The sequence below is a fragment of the Aulonocara stuartgranti genome, assembly GCF_965226115.1.
Source record: "Aulonocara stuartgranti genome assembly, chromosome: 7".
In the NCBI taxonomy this organism is placed as follows: Eukaryota; Metazoa; Chordata; class Actinopteri; order Cichliformes; family Cichlidae; genus Aulonocara; species Aulonocara stuartgranti.
In genome coordinates this window covers 9033150-9041334 of record NC_138945.1, presented here as the reverse complement: position 1 = coordinate 9041334, position 8185 = coordinate 9033150, and the positions used below count along the sequence as shown (strand labels likewise).

Here is an 8185-nt window from a genome sequence, read left to right as displayed (position 1 = left end):
GATAACAAAATTAAAAAACAAAGAAAAAAAACACTCCAAAAAAAAACAAGTGATACATGTCACGAAGGACTGACATAATTTGATTCATAAGACTTTATTTGATATTCACACACACCATATTAACGGTTTCAGATAGTTCATCAGCCATATTGATCAGTCTAAGGCAGGTGGTTTTGTATGCTGAATAAAAATCCTGTCGACAAACGTCAAATGTTACGTACGGTTCAAAATGACTCCCGTACAAGAACGTAGTAAGGTCTACTATTGACCAGTAAGAAACCACCACACTCACACTGCAATGGGGTCCACAAGATTTAGTTTTCTTCCTCCAAGTCAGACTACAGGCTGAGGACACAACTCCGGCCTGGAATCCAAGGCCCAAAGCCATGAACTTCTTCTTTTTGCATGTTGTTGTAAGTTAAAATCCTAATAAAACATCTAATTATATATTTACCTGCTGACTGCAAAACAGCCACCACACCTCCGGCTGTCACTTCTCCTCCATTAGAAGCTGCAGCAGACGACATCATGCCTGCAGCGCAGGAGCCTGCAGCTATTCCAGCTGAGTTGAAACCTGCAGCTCCCAGAAGAGCAGGAGCAGTGACTACAGCACCTACTGCAGGAAGACAAGACATGTATCAGACATGGATCGGGCTTTGATTCAAATTAGTTAAAGATAAATAAACTGCTTACTTGCTCCTGCAGCAGTACACACAGCTGTCACTATAACACAACATAAGAACACACATTAACATCTAACTGGGCCATAGCTCAGCACACAGCTGATCAAGGATTTAGATCAAGTAACTGAGCTACAGAGAAGACGGGGAGGCTCTACGCTACGATGGAGTTTTAGAGCCACAAGAAAAAAGTTGTTGATATGGACATTACTGTCCCACAACAAACTGCTATAATTACTGTTTCTGCTACAAAATTCCTTATTTAGATGAGTTAGTGAAACAAATTGATCAGCCATTGTGTGATACAACATTCAACCTCTTTATTGCACGAGGATGTAACCATCGATAACCTTGCATCTGTCCATTAGATCGTGGCTCAAGAGTTGGCAGTTTGTCTTGTAATTGGAAGGTTGCCGGTTCAAGCCACGGCTCGGACAGTCTTGGTCGTTGTGTCCTTGGGCAAGACACTTCACCTACCGCCTACTAGTAGAGGCCAGAGGGCCCGATGGCGTGATATGGCAGCCTCGCTTCTGTCGGCCTGCCTCAGGGCAGCTGTGGCTACAACTGTAGCTTGCCTCCACTAGTGTGTGAATGTGAGAGTGAATGAATAGTGGAATTGTAAAGCGCTTTGAGGGTCTTGAAAAGCGCTATATAAATGCAATCCATTATTATTATTATTACCAGCCCTTTTTTGGTACAACCTAATACTTATCACCACACTGCGTTTATGAGCTAAAACCAGGGAGTTTTAGCTCATGAGCTAAAACTCCTGTGAAAAGCATTTTAAAGTTGTGTTCTGGTTATTTTAGCTCATGTTTCCTTCTTGCTAAAACCAATTCTGAAGTACGGTTTCACCAACTCAGATGATATACAGTAGCAACCATGGCAGCTTGCCTTGAGACAGCTGTAATCTCCACATTTTGACTTTATTCTCAAAATGATCGATAATACCTTTCTTAACTTTGCCCTCATACTACATCGTATTATCCTCACTGCAGCACAGTTACATGTAATTGTTTCAGGAAGAAACACTTGGTTACTGATCATCAGGATGCTTCACAATGAATACATGTATTGATATGTATTTATGAGTTTTAGAGACAAAAATAAATAAATAAATAAGCAAATAGGTTTGTTACCTGCCCGGCTGTGATGGCTAAGGCTGTCACTGAAACACAAGAAAGAAAATAAAAGATCTCACCACAGCTCAGTCTGGAATAATTAAGACATTATCTGTAATGCTAGAATCATCAACTCATATAATGTAGAGATGATCTGAAAAAGGCAGCTGTACTCACACTGTATATACATAACACTATTTATACCAATTCCATGTGCAATACTCAACTGTATATACATAACACTATTTATTACATATTACTTACGTCTTGTATATTGTACATTTTATATATATATATGTTTTTCCTCATGTTAATACTGTTCATATGTACATAGCGCTGCAGAACTGTACCCCCCCCCCCCCCCCCCCGCCATGTTTACACTGAGTATGAGATGCTCTGTACAACTGTATAGTGACAATAAAGGCATTCTATTCTATTCTATTCTATTCTATTCTATTCTATTCTATAGACCCATTGTTCCACTCAGGATGAGGAACCTAAGATTGGACTGTGTCTTAAACAGAAGTGAGCATCAGCTGTTATTTCCTGGATAATGAAACTGAATGGGCGTCACTGGGTCTATGAAGTAAATAAACTTCCTTTAGTCATCATAGAACAAGTGATTGTGAGGCTGGATCTCAGGAGGTTTGACATATTTATTTATTTTATGTTTTGTATTATGTATTTCACACACATGTGTTATTTCAAGGATTGTTCTTTCTATTTTAATCCTTATGTTAAATCAACTGCTTAAAATAAACACAAACAAAAAGGAGGTTATGATACGGAGCGTGTTTGAATGTTATTTGGGTCACTGAAAATGTGTCTGCATTATGTGTGCCCTTTCTTTGGGGTGTGGTATGTAACATAAGAAAGACCGCAGGTACCAATTAGTGTAGAATTTCCTCACATACTTGAGTCATACCTTGATTCTGGTTTAATGTTGTTAAGAAAAATAGTGAGAAACAGAAATGGAAATAAAATGGGTGAGTATAAAAGGCTTATCACAGCAGACACAAGAGCAGAAGGTGAGAGGAGTTATAAAAACAACCAACGTTTGAGAAGCCCTGGACAGGAGATCCTATGAAATGGCAGCACTGGAGATCATGACAAGACACACGTTCAGGAAAGTTTATTACACTGCATTTAATCCCAGTCATTTTCAGAGAGAGATTAAAGGTTGAAGACTGATTTATAACAAGTCCCCACACAAAAATAGATAAAGCACTAAAAGTGCCTCACTGACGAGCAAGAAGTGCAATAAATAACTGAGAAGTGATACATGCTGTATGGGCGTCGCACATATGACGAGTTAGGAGTGAGAACGTGTTGATCTGCAGGGAAGCAGGAGACTGTTGTTATAGAGTGGATTGAGGATTTTTATTCTTTATTTCTATTTTTCAAGACTTTGTGAATTGTCTTTTTTTAAAATAACTTGGCTTACCCTTTTTGGTTTTGTTAATATTGGCAATAGTGTGAAGTACTATTGTTGGGTTAGAATATATTTATTATATAGGTCATCCAGTTAAGATAAATGTCATGTTTTGAATTGTTAGAATCTGATGAGCATTATTTTATTTTATTTTTTGTTGTTTTGTTTTTCTGTTTTCCCCCTGAGAGATTACCACCTTAACGTGGTCAGGCGGTGTGATGGCTGCAGTTACAGCCACACAGTGGTAATATCAGTGTAGAGGCTTACACACAACACTGCATTCACATTGGTCTTTCTTTAAATATAAGGTTTAATTTACAGGATAATAAATAACTGGTTTTGGTCTCAGTTAGGTTTTTGTGTGCTTTACCCCTTTTTGTGATTTTTGTGGGCTGATCAGCCACTATTTAAGTTTCCCCCGTTGTCTTCTTTAGTGAGGTCAGTTTGTTTGAGGTATCAGTATTGGTTGTTGTTAACTTTGAGTAGAGTTCTGTTATTTTGACCTCTTTTATGGGCACATATGATTTTTTTTTTTTGTATAATTTAACCAACTATGTTGTTGGGTTAAGTTAAAAAAAAATGGGGGGGGGGGGGGGGGGGGGCTGTACTGCAGTGGCCCTGAGAGGCCAAATGCAAACCATCAAAAAGGAAAGTTATGAGTTTAATGTTAAAATACGAGAGCGTTTCTCTCGTATCTGTCCTGATACTGCTATTTCATCTGCTATAAACAATAACCATACACTATTATTGCAATCTATACTACAGCTCAAAAGTCTGTAGAGAATTAGAAATGTCTTATTTTCTGACAACAGTAAAAATCGTTTAGAAGTTTTACTAAATTAATCAGAAGCGTAAAGAAATATAAATAATTAACGGTAACATTTATCATAAATCACAAATGAGATTTAGTGGAATATCTACTTAGTGTTGTTGAGACTCTCCAATTCTTTTTGTCTCGGTAGAGATCACGCAGAGATGTTTCCAAATTTCACACAATCCTTTTATTACCCATTTTCCTTACAGATGCATCTGGAGATCAGCACACTGCATCCTGTGCAGTCCTACTCTAAAGGCTGATCTGAAGAGTTTCACACAACAGCTACAGTTATAGTCTCTGGTCTCCAATTTCTACAGTAAATCCCCCACAATGGAAAAACACTGGTAAAGTGGCCTGGGGTGCTGACACCCTGACCCCCATCTCCTTTTAAGGTAATGTACATTGGCAATTGTCTGCCCCTCACCCTCAGTAAATCTTGCTACTGTCCTGTGTTTGGGGTTAATTGCCCCACTTCCCTGCACCCCAGTTCTTTGTTCCCATCCCAGGACTATTTTCTATTTTCTAATCTTAAATCCTATCAACAACAAAATCATACTACGACACACACTAATAAACTACATTCACTATGACCTCAATACCTATTAGACAGTCCATTATTTCTACAGTGTACTGTTATGAAAACAACAGAATGATGATGAGACACTGTGGTAAAGTCTTACAGGTATATTTGCAGATAGTTATCAATACAGGATAAACACTGTGGGCTCCAGGAGACGGGGCAGAGGTAGGGAAGGTTGTCTGGAGGCACACTCAGACACTGTCACAGAAGGTCATGGAGATCCGTAACACTGAAACGTCTGCACAGAAACAAAGAGTGAGCAACCCATCTTGCCTCAATGATTACCGCCCAGTAGCACTCACCCCCATCATCACTAAGTGCTTAGAGCGACTGGTCCTAGCACACTTCAAATCCTGTCTCCCCCCCACCCTGGACCCCCACCAATTCGCATACCGCCGGAACAGGAGCACAGAGGATGCAGTCTCCATCGCAATGCACTCTGTCCTCTCACACCTGGACAACAACAACACCTACGCCAGAATGCTGTTTATAGACTTCAGTTCAGCATTCAATACAATCCACCCCTCACAACTCATCAGGAAACTGACAGACCTGGGTATCAGTTCCCTCATCTGCAAATGGTTACTGGACTTCCTGACCAACCGCCCCCAACATGTCCGGCTGGATAACCGCTGCTCATCTACCATCACAATGAACACCGGTGTACCACAAGGCTGTGTGATGAGCCCTTTCCTCTACTCCCTCTTCACCCACGACTGCAGACCTGCTGATGGTTCCAACACCATCATTAAGTTTGCAGATGACACCACGGTGATTGGCCTCATCAGTGACAACGATGAGGCCGCCTACAGGGAGGAGGTGGATCGTCTGGCTGAGTGGTGCGACAGAAACAACCTGCTGCTTAACACCGAGAAGACCAAGGAGCTCATCGTGGACTACAGGAGGAATGCTGACCCACATCCACCCATCCACATTAAGGGGACGGCTGTGGAGCGTGTGAGCAGCTTCAAGTTCCTGGGAGTCCACATCTCCGAGGATCTCACCTGGACGACCAACTGCTCCAAGCTGGTCAAGAAGGCTCACCAGCGCCTCTTCTTCTTGAGGACTCTGAGGAAGAACCACCTGTCCTCAGACATCCTGGTGAACTTCTATCGCTGCACCATCGAGAGCATCCTGACCAACTGTATAACAGTCTGGTACGGGAACTGCTCTGCCTCGGACCGGAAGGCGTTGCAGAGGGTCGTGAAAACTGCCCAGCGCATCGCCGGAGCACCACTTCCTGCCATAAAAGACATCTACAGGAAGCGGTGTCTGAAAAGGGCTGGGAAAATCATCAAAGACCCCAGTCACCCATCACATGGACTCTTCACCCTCCTGCCCTCTGGGAGGCGCCACAGGAGCCTCCGGACTAAGACCACCAGGTACCGGAACAGCTTCTTCCCCACAGCTGTCAGACTCCTGAACTCTGCCTCCTGACATCTGACCCACGTTAAACTCATGGACTGAACATACACACACCCACAATGGACAACTGTACCCTCAAACACAATAATAACATGGACTGAACCACCACTCACAACCACTAGCACTTTATATAGGCTCTGTAGAAACTATCTACACCCTCACTTATCTTAACTGCACTACTGTATAGCTCTGTGTAAATAATCATTCTGTACATTCGATAATTTTTAATCCTACAACTGTTTACAACTTGCATAGTTCCCATTTCTGTATAGCTGTATATCCCAGATTCTGTAAAGTTATTTATTTCATATTCTGTATAGTTTTTCATATTTATATCCTGTTCATATCCTGTACATAGCTTGTACTCACTACAGCCTGTACATACTTATAGTTATAGAATATTCACAACCTACTTCATACCGTGTACATTATAACATACCATAATAGACCCATTTCTGTAATATACTCACATATCTATATTATTGCTAATATATATTGTAATATATCTATATCACTAAAGCACTTCTGGATGGATGCAAACTGCATTTCGTTGCCCTGTACCTGTGCATGTGCAATGACAATAAAGTTGAATTCTATTCTATTCTATTCTATTCTATTCTATTCTATTCTATTCAAAGGCAAGAACTGATGGAAAATGTGACATGACTGTGGCATAATACGTTACCTTGGTACTGCAATGATCTGGTTGTTTAGAAGCCAGCATGAAGACCTCGCGAGGAACAGGCGAGTAATCAGCTGATTGTTCACAAGTGACTGAGGGACGGGAAGATGGAGGAGCATCCCCTAAAAAAGACAAGCACACGGACAACAACACAGGCATACACCGAAAGAGGAGAGAGAAAGAAGCAGGCCAGCAAAAGAGAGCAAGGGAACCATGACATCTACTGAGGCCCATTTTTATTTGGTACATCGTATCACCAGATGTCAGTTTGTGATGTTAGATCCCAACTTGTCAGTGAAGAAATCTTTTTCCAAAGATATCAGCACAAACCAAAATCATTGTGTGGATTAAAAAGAGCAAATTGTTGAAGTTTGTGATGGATCACTCCATTTTCTGTTTGCACTTGTCAGATGTGTTGCAGGTATATAACCATGTGATCAGTACATACAGCAGTGATCGTTACTACAAATGGGCCCATGTATAAGTGTGTAGATATTTCCTAATACATCATGGGTGATTTAACATAAATGATTCATTAAACACACATCTGTGAAAACATTTCTGATAAACTTTGCCTAATTTTATGTTATAGCAAATATAATTTAAAAATTAAAACAAGAATGTTTGAATCTGACCACAAACTTTTGAGCAGTAGTGTGTGTTGTATGCATGTGTCTGTCTGTATCTGATCAGGATTTTGTCATCAGTTTCAACAAAACGCTCATTTTTTAGCTGTTTCTATCATCAAAATTGAGTTGGAGTGTTTTAACTCTGATGGCAATCTCTCCCTAACAAGTCCACTTTATTGCGTGCTCATTTTCTCCTATTAGTGGCTCATACATATATAATTAGGAAACATGCATTAAGTCAGCGGTCCTCAACCTTTTTCGCGCCACGGACCGGTTTATGCCCGACAATATTTTCACAGACCGGCCTTTAAGGTGTCGCGGATAAATACAACAAAATAAAACTAGTACCGGTACCGAAAAAAAGAAGATTTATTCATAACACACTTGAAAAGACCCAGGGACACCGAGTTAACAATAAAAACGATAACAAAATAACGCTGAAAACCGATAAAAACCCTGAAAACCATACATTTCACAACTGAGCCTCAACTCTCGCGGCCCGGTACCAAACGACTCACGGACCGGCAGCGGTCCGAGGCCCGGGGGTTGGGGACCGCTGCATTAAGTGCACTAATTTCTCACACTTATCAGTGGCTCATGGTTGCTTAAGGCCTATGTCTGTACTTGACCACAGAGGCAGAGCATCATTCAACCTGCCAGCTGCCTATCTTGGGAGCTTTTCAAGGATGACAGACTCCACTTTCTCTGCAGCAAGACAGCTCATAACTTTTTTACAGTGTCTCCCTGTCCTCAGACTTCTATATATTCTTCTGTAATAGATAACTATACACTATCATTGCAATCTACACTACAGCTCAA

At 40.9% G+C, this 8185-nt stretch overlaps 1 long non-coding RNA gene across 1 annotated transcript; it reads right to left on the bottom strand.

Annotated features, from left to right (window-relative positions):
- Positions 1-257: 257 nt before the first annotated feature.
- On the bottom strand, positions 258-7171 carry LOC309711467. The gene is made up of 3 exons (XR_014277978.1): positions 6741-7171; positions 694-1848; positions 258-616 (listed from the first exon to the last, which is right to left on the bottom strand). It is a non-coding gene; the product is annotated as an uncharacterized lncRNA (long non-coding RNA).
- Between the last annotated feature and the right edge of the window lie 1014 nt (positions 7172-8185).